A 9,020-nucleotide genomic window follows, 5' to 3' on the forward strand; every position below is an offset into this window, starting at 1 on the left:
TTGACCTGGGCAGCCACGGGCCACCTTGCAAAAGCCCCTCTGCCAGGAGTGGCTTAGGGGTGACCTCAGTGTGAGGACAACCATCCCACTAGAAGGCCTCCCAGGCCCCCTGGACTTCTGTGCCTCTATCCTCTTCTGTTTTGAGTTCCCACTGTGAATCCAGATGGTTCAGTGTCTGGATTTTTTGAGACTGTAACATCAGCAGAATTTTTTTTTTTTTAGCTGTAAATGGATTGATTTGACACTTTTCTATTATCAAATTGATTGCTGTCTGTTTCTGACTAAAGAAAGGCCCCTGAAAAGGCAGCCCCAGAACTGAAGTGGGGGAGTCGGTCAGCTGGGGGAGCCGACACTGTTGGCTGAAGCAGTGCTGTTGTCATCTTCTGATCACAGATTTGCTGGGGAAGCACATTTAGAGGAAAATTTATAGCTTCTGCTCCTTAGTAGTAAACGGGAATTTACTTGACTGAGGTAATGGATTGTGGGGGATTCTGTAATTGTCTCTGTGGGTGGTCAGCAGCCCGTTTGTTAGCAGCACTAGAAGTCAAGGGTTTACTTTGCTGCCTATTTAACATTATACTTGTGTGGCAGTTTGATTGAGTTTCCCCACTTGGAGGTTGGGTAATGGTACATTTTATTCCCAGAACAACTAACTTTTTACTAGAAAACAAGAGGGTTACTTATTATTTCCATGTCTTGAGATCTTTTGTGTGGTGCGTTTAGGAACATGTTGGGAAGCAAGATGAACAAAGACCCCAGGACTTCCTCTGTTCTCAGGGAATTTTAACACAATATACTTAGAAACGTTGAATTTGTTTGCTTACTCAACGGGACCAAGTACCTGTCTTTTCTTGGAGTGTTTTATAAGATGGAAAAGTGCTAGATGTAGCTTGATAATTCTGTTTCATTAATATTATTCTAATTAATTCTTGAAGCCCTGGCTAATATCCTCGGGGATGAATAGTTAACACAATTAATTAATTGTGCTTCTTTTTACTTTTCTGTTTCCAGAGATGCTTATTTAATTACAGGCTTATGGTGTAATATTTTTCTTTAAGAAGGAGAAACATTTGATTTCATAAACCTCATAAGGAAAAACTCAACAAATAAGCTTTGAAGAACATATCTTCATATCAAGACAGGATATCCTCCTTGATCAGTTACTCTTGTGAACAGGAGATTAAACAGAAGTAAACTTTGTAAATTATGTTATAGATATCAGCTGACAATGATATTAATACTAAACAAGGGTTGGCTTACAGCATGGTACATTTTGTGATCATCACATTTCTTCTATAGCTTAATTGATCCTATATCCTTTAGCCTCTTGCACATATATGCACACACTCCATACCTGCTTCCTGATTCTGTTGTCATTAAGTTACCTCCAGTGGATAATGGGACAAAGGAGAAATAACAGTATTTGAAATGCTAGCTGCTGGCATGCGTGTTCTTTCATATCAAACCATTGTCCTGTAGCTAAAGATTCCTTTGAAATTCTGGCAAGTTCATAAGGTGTTCTGTTTTCTTTAAACCTAATGCTACATTAGCTAGGTAGTTTAGCTGTTTGTTATTTTCAACATGGTAAATAAGAAGGGAATTTATGTAATTGTCCATGACCGAAACTAATAGGATTAAAAATCCAGATAGTTAAGTGTTACAAGCATATGGCCTGTTTTTATGACTAATCACTTGAGATATGTAAATGGTGTCACCATAGAAGCAGTAGAAGGAAATATAAAAATATGTGATATAATTTTGTTTCAGAGGAGGAATAACCAATTATATTACATAGGATAAGTGCTAAAAGAACCAAGAAATTTCTTGTGTATGGCTTAGGATCAAACAGTGCTTTATTTTATGGGCTGAAACATAAGAAGCCAAAGTCCAGGATTAAAAGGACTGTCATAAGAAATGCAAAATGCTTAGCACAGACACAATCTTTGATGCAAATGTCACAGTTGTAAAAATCGCCTGGTAGTGCTGGGCAGCCCTTGAAATTTGGTTCATATGTCGAGCTTGTCAATACATTACCCATTCTGCCAGAGGCTTAAAATTGGTTCTTTTCTTGGTTCACTTGGGGTAGGGGGAGGGAATGCAAAATTTGTTGCTCATTCATTATACATACAAGGCAACATCTGTTCCCTGCTCCTTCTTCATCTGCATTTCTGCCTACAGAGTATATTAAATAACTATAGAAATGAACTTTGTGGTTAGAACTTGCTGGCCCAAAGGTGAAAATAGATAGGTAGGTATGTTACCCAACAAATATTCAGCTGGAATGCACCAGCTGTTAAAACACTAAACCCTCCAGTATTGGTTGGTCAATAGCTACAGTCCTGACCCCCCCTCCCACCAAGTGCTTTCTGTCCTGGCTGCCACAGCCCCTCCCATGGAACTTTCTAGGCCCTTCCATAATCCAGCAACTAAAGGGATAATGCCTGGTTCAGCAAGACCCTGCTAGAGCACCATGTTAAATGTTTGAATGGCATCTCTGCATATTACCTAACAATAACAAATATTACTTAACTCTTTGAAAAGCAGATTTTCAATATGAGACTAGAATATTATCTCCCTCTGCCCATATGGAGTGGTATATCGTTAGCGTCCATTGTCCAGTTAACAAGAAAGAGATGGCACACCAAATTAAAACGATTTGTTAAGAGTTTACTTATAAGGGGGTTATCTGCCGAGATGTGGGTGTGTGTTGGAGCAGGGCACAGAGGTCAAGCAGGAACCCAGGACTAAGAGCAGGAAAACTGCCCTCACCCTGACCCCTGATGGATGGGGGAGGAGCTGCCTTGAAAGAAGTGACCTTAGGTCAAGGACACAGTGAACCTGAAGGGGTCCTGAAGACAGAGACTTTTTTTTTTTTGAAGGATTCTTAGTTTTGGCTTTTTTGTTTGTGTGTTTTTTATTTTTGACCATACTAAGTCTTCGTTGCAGCGCTTGGGCTTTCTCCAGTTGCACCAAGCGGGGTCTACTCTAGTTGTGGTGCACAGGCTTCTCATTGTGGTGCATGGAACTCTTGAGCGAGGGCTCAGGAGTTGTGGCGCATGGGCTTAGTTGCCCCATGGCATGTAGAATCTTCCCGGACCAGGGATCAAACCTGTGTCCCCTACACTGGCAGGAGGATTCTTAACCACTGGGCAACCAGGGAGGTCCCAAGACAGAAATTCTGATTTGCCAGTGACAGTTTGAACAGTGGCCCCATCTCCTGTGAGCTCCGCATTGGCAGAAGCCAGCAGGAAGCCGGGAAGCACAAGAACCCGTTGACATGGTCTACAGGCTGCACTTTCTGGAACAGCACTCAAGAGAGGGTGGTGAGTGGATGTGGAGGGACCAAGGGAAGACAACCCAGCCCACTGTCAATCGTTGTTCTTCTGTGGAATTTTTCAAAACAGTTCCCATCCACGAAAAGTGCTCTTTACATGGAGAAGATGTGAAAGATCTAGCTTGTTTCTTTAAATTTATTACACCAGGAAATGTATCTCTTTTTGTTGTTAACTGGCTTCACGCTCCATGTTATGCTTGTTGTCACACCAAAGCCACATCTCTCTGGTGGCTCTTTCACAGTCAGGTTCATACAAAATTTCAGTATTAGAATGATAAAAAAGCAAATAGGTGTGCAATTGTTCAGCAGAGATGCCTGAAAATAAAGCGACAGAAACTCTAACAGATGTAGTTGCTCCTGAGGGAGGGCCATGGAATTGTTTATTCTTGGTAAGATTCAGTTGAGTCCCTGTGATGTCTGCCTGTGTGCAAATGCAACTCTCTTAGCCACTCTGTGAGTGAAGTCTTTCTTAGAGAGGTCACAGTTAATCTCTGACCAAACTAACTCATGTCCTTTCACCATGTAAAAACAGATGCATATTATTGTATTATATCTATATATTAAAAGATCAAAAGATAGATTATAGGACAAAGAGAAGCTGTACTTTTTTATTTGGCCTTTGTTCCTTTCCAGTTTCACCTCCAAAATGTTAAGTACACTGTGGTCCTGGTAGGAGTTGGATTTGCGCTGCCTGGGGTCCAGGGTCCCACAGTTATTGCCACATCTACCTGCTTGGTACTTTCAGACCTGAGGGAACACGGAGGTGGCGGAGCACATGAATGATTAGCCAGTGGTGGCAGAAGTAGCTGTCAAGGGGTAAGATAGCCAAAATCCTACTGCCCTGATGGAGTAGTCAACCAGGAAGTGTTCCCACTGCCTCTTCCGTGTGGGACCCCTGGCCACACTGGGATGCCTGGACCAGTTACTCCCAGGAATAACATCCTGATCCCCACGATTGGTGACACAGAATAGCTGAGTTCTAGATTCCCAGTAGGGAAATCACTTACCCTCTTGCATGACGGGGATCATGTATGACTTTAGGGGATGTTTGTGTAGACCATTGAGCACCGTAGTGTCCTTCCTTGGCCGGAAGAACCACTTTTCTTCCAGTCAACATCCTGAACAGCCATTTCTGTTCCTTGTGGTTCTCGTTCCAGAGCCACAAGGCAGAGCATCGGAGGTTGTTTATAGCTTAGTAACTAGCTTGGTAACTAGTAACAATGGCCATTCCCAGAGTAAAGCCCAGTGCATGACAAGAAAGAAGGCAGGCATTCTAGAAGCTAAAGATTTCCTAAAACTTTAGCAGGTCATCAGTCACCTTTCAGTCTTATTCTCATAGTTACCAGTGAGTACTATTTGCTGTCTTTGTGACTTAATTCACATTTTACTTTAATGTCTTAGGACTTTGCTTTTAATCTGACACCTCCCACCCACATCTGTTATCCTGCACACCATGGAACTTGAGGGAGAATGTGTGAGTCAGAAGGCGGGCAGTGCTGTCTTGGGCCTGCAGCCTCATGCCCATCTTCTCAGGCATCCTAGATCATTTGAAGCAACTTTGTCATTGTTAGAAAAATCATGCTTCCTTTGATCTCTTCACCAATGTCCTTGTAAGTACTTTGTTTAGGGCCTTTTGAGCTTGCTTGGTGGCTCAGACAGTAAAGAATCTGCCTGAAATGCAGGAGACCTGCGTTCGATCCCTGGGTTGGGAAGATCCCCCAGAGAAGGGAATGGCCACCTACTCCAGAATCCTTGCCTGGAAACTTCCATGGACAGAGGGGTCTGGCAGGCTACAGTCCATGGGGTAGCAAAGAGTTGGACATGACTAAGCAACTAACACTTTGACTTCACTTCCATACTCATTTATAGAATTGGATTCAGGAGTCCTGGTCACATGGATTATGAGCATTGATTTTGAACTGCTGGTATTTTTCTCCAATGGATTTCTGTGTGTAAGTCCTTCCTCACCCACTAGATGACAGTCTTCTCGAGGGCAGATCTGTGTGTCAGGTGCCCCTGGATTGGAGTCAACTGACTTAAGTGCAAATCCCAGCTCTGACACTTATTAAGTAATTGAAGCAAGTGACTTAATCTCTCCCAGCCTTAGCTGCCTCATCTTCAACATTGAGGAGAGTATCTATTCTTACAGGCTTGTGATGGTGAAACAAAATGATATCATCACACGGACTCTGGTACTTGATAGATGTTTAATAACTTTTAATAACTTAGTTTCTCCACCCTTTATTTCATAACCTCTTAGCATATCTCATTATGCTGGAATACAGTGACCTGACTTACCAAAATAGAGAGGTTGTGGAATCCTTTCAGGAGAGAATCTGAAGTATCTTTATACAATTTCCCTCCTCGCCAGGCATCTAGAACATTGAGTATCCCAGTAACAATTAAAAATATATATAATGGCTGGAAGTTATTTCTAGAGAGGAAGGTCATCTTCAGTGTGTGTGGATGTGAGTGGCCGGATACAGTGTCAAGAACAATAGCTATTCATTGTGTCGGTTTCAAAGCTGGCACCGGCAAGCTATTATTCTAGTGTTATTCCCACACAAATAAATCTCGAGAAAAATTTCCATGACCCGTTGGATTGGTATGAACAGCTTGTTGCAAGAGCTTTTTACCTGCATCCCCATGTCACTCATTCAAACACTCAATGCTTTTCAGGGAGTCTTGTAAGGGCAACTTATGAATCAGTGGGTTTTTTTTTTTAAACAAATGTTCATCAACCCCTACCCTCAAGATTGTTTTGTTGCCGAGTACACATGGCAAACAACTCGGTTCCTTCCACCAGTGCTGTTAATGGGAGATTCAGTCATCAGATAACCCCGCTGAGGAAAAGTCCTTTAAAGACTCCAGAGCGATAACAGCCTGGTGGAGCCCTGTGGGCGGCCATAGGTCCTGACTCCTGGGCCAAAGAATAATGATAGGCTTTTTATTTTTAAGTATTGGTTAGTGTTTAATAGCACTTATTATTTGCAGTGACCTTTACTGCTATTGTTATTAGTTATTCCATCCAGCAGCTCTACACTAAATGACAAAACTATTTTTACTCAAACCCACCAACTCCCTCTCCTTCCACGCCAGTCACAAGGCCCATGCGGTTCTCAGCACATTGTACAGACCTTCATTTAGGTGTCAGCTTTGTTTCCTCAGGTGCAGCGACCTCAGTGGTAAAGAACATTTTAAAGTCAAAACAACATAAAATGCGGTGCATCTTAATACACTCATGTAAGTTGGATCGTGTCAGTTCTCTGCTTCCAGTCCCACCGCAGTTCCTCATCTCACCTAGAATTAAAGCCAAAGTCTTGACAACGGCCTGGAAGACCCGTCACCCCTGCCCTGCTCTTTGGGCCTCCCCTCTTCCCCGTTGCTGTCGCCCTAACGCTGCTCCAGTCCCAGGGGGCCCCTTTGCTGTTCCTCCAACCAGGCAGGCTCTTTGCATTGGTTACATCCTCTGCTTCTAACATTTCTCCTTCAGAGACCTACGTGACTGACTCTCTCACCTTCAAGTTGTTGCTTAGATGTCAAAGAGGTCTCCCCTGCCAGCCTAATTTAAAACTACAACTGTGATCAAGTACTTAAAGCCTTCTAATATACTATATAATTTGCTCAGCTATGTTTACTGTTTATTTTCCCTCCCCCACAAGACTGTGAAATCCACAAAGCAGGGACCTTCGACTGTTTAGTTCATTGCTGTATACTAAGCACCTAGAACCATGCCAAAGTTGTATAATAAATATTTGTTGAATGAACAAATACCATGCCCCTGAAGGTTGTTGTAATGCAATTTGACCTACAGACTTAGAATGCATCTCACCGTGTGGTTTATCTTTATATTCCTTAGCAGTAGTTCCTGTGCTTATTTGCCACTCATAACAAACAATTCATTTCGATAGCAATTCTGTAGGGATAAATGAAACACACAGATCTTAAAGTTGCAAGGAAGTATAAAAATCTCAGTGTTGTAGCATAAGACTTTATGGGTATTCTAGCCCAAACATGCGTCTGTTCTAAAGCCATCAGGTCTGGTGCCATTCTGTATGCACTCTCCTTCCATCTTTATAAAGATATAGTGGTTAAAAGTGGTTAAAAGGATAATCTCTGTGATTGGGTCTCTCTGTCATCTAATTCTTATTCCATCATTGTCTTCTGTGTGACTGTGAACAAGATATTTTAGCCTCCCCCACCCTCAGTTTCCTCATCTGTAAATGGTGATAAAAAGTAATATCCATCTCATGAGGTTTTGTGAAGATTAATGAGCTAAGGCATGTAAAGATTTTGGTGTATAATAAAGCACTAAATAAATATTAGCTATTATTATTATTATTATTAGAAAGTCCTTAACATTGAGCTTAAACAAGTGAGTTAACCTATTTTCGGTTGGGGTAAAATAGGGTGGGGTTACAAGTTTTCTCCCCTATCAGTTGCCAGGAACATCTTCCTGCTCAGACGAGTAGAAAGTCCAAAACTGCTCTCTTAAACCCTGCATTTCCTACCTCTTCTAAACATATAAGAGCACTAAGAACATTCCACAAGGGTTAGTCCCAGTTCCAAATGCAGGCAGAAGAACACCTAAGGGAGTCTGCATGGTCTCCCGGTGTCGCTGCCTTTCACCTTGTGGTGACGCTGAACGCTGGCTCTGCAAGGTCCAGCACCACTTCCCACAGGTGCTCGGATTCTCTTCTCGCCCTCAAGCTTCTGCGTGGTATGTATCCTTGGGCACCAAGATGGCAGGCCTCTTAGTTCATAGTCTCAGTTGTTTTCAAGTCATTCCCACATCAGAAAGCTTTCTAGTCTCAGCCACGGGCTGTGTAGGAGTCAACCTTCTCCACCCCTGCAGGGGCTACCCTGCATCCCTGCTGGTAACCCAAGACCATCAGACTAGACTGCCCCTTTTCTCATGGTGAGTTTTTCCTTTGGGGTCTTTGGTTCCTTTCCTCTTGGGGGGTTTCTTATGGAGTCTGTCCTAACCCATCAGGGAGATTCTAATACATCCCTCCCAGGAGGCTTCTTGAACATCATGCAGTTGTCCCACCTCTCACCAGAAATCAGCTCCGCATTGCATCACTCTCCAGGTCAGTGGGCCCAGCATCTCACAGCATCATGGAGTGACCACTTAATGACTCTTCCCTGAACCAGGAAAATCTGTGTCTACTTTGGCAGAAAAGAAACTACATTACCTTGCCAACAAATTTCAGGTTGCACCCTACCAAACCTAGACAGCATATTCAAAAGCAGAGGTGTTACTTTGCCAACAAAGATCCATCTAGTCAAAGCTATGGTTTTCCCAATGGTCATGTATGGATGTGAAAGTTGGCCCATAAAGAAAGCTGAATGCCACAGAATTAATGCTTTTGATTGTGGTGTTGGAGAAGATTCTTGAGAGTCCCTTGCACTGCAAGGAGATTCAACTAGTCAGTCCTAAAGAAAATCAACCCTGAATATCCATTGGAAGGACTGATGCTGAAGTTGAAACTCCAGTACTTTGGCCACCTGATGCGAAGAACTGACTCATTGGAAAAGACCCTGATGCTGGGAAAGATTGAAGGCAAGAGGAGAAGGGGACGACAGAGGATGAGATGGTTCGATGGCATCACTGACTCGATGGACATGAGTTTGAGTAAGCTCCGGGAGTTGATGATGGACAGGGAAGCCTGGCATGCTGCAGTCC

The sequence above is a fragment of the Cervus elaphus genome, chromosome 13 (assembly GCF_910594005.1).
Source record: "Cervus elaphus chromosome 13, mCerEla1.1, whole genome shotgun sequence".
Taxonomy (NCBI): Eukaryota; Metazoa; Chordata; class Mammalia; order Artiodactyla; family Cervidae; genus Cervus; species Cervus elaphus.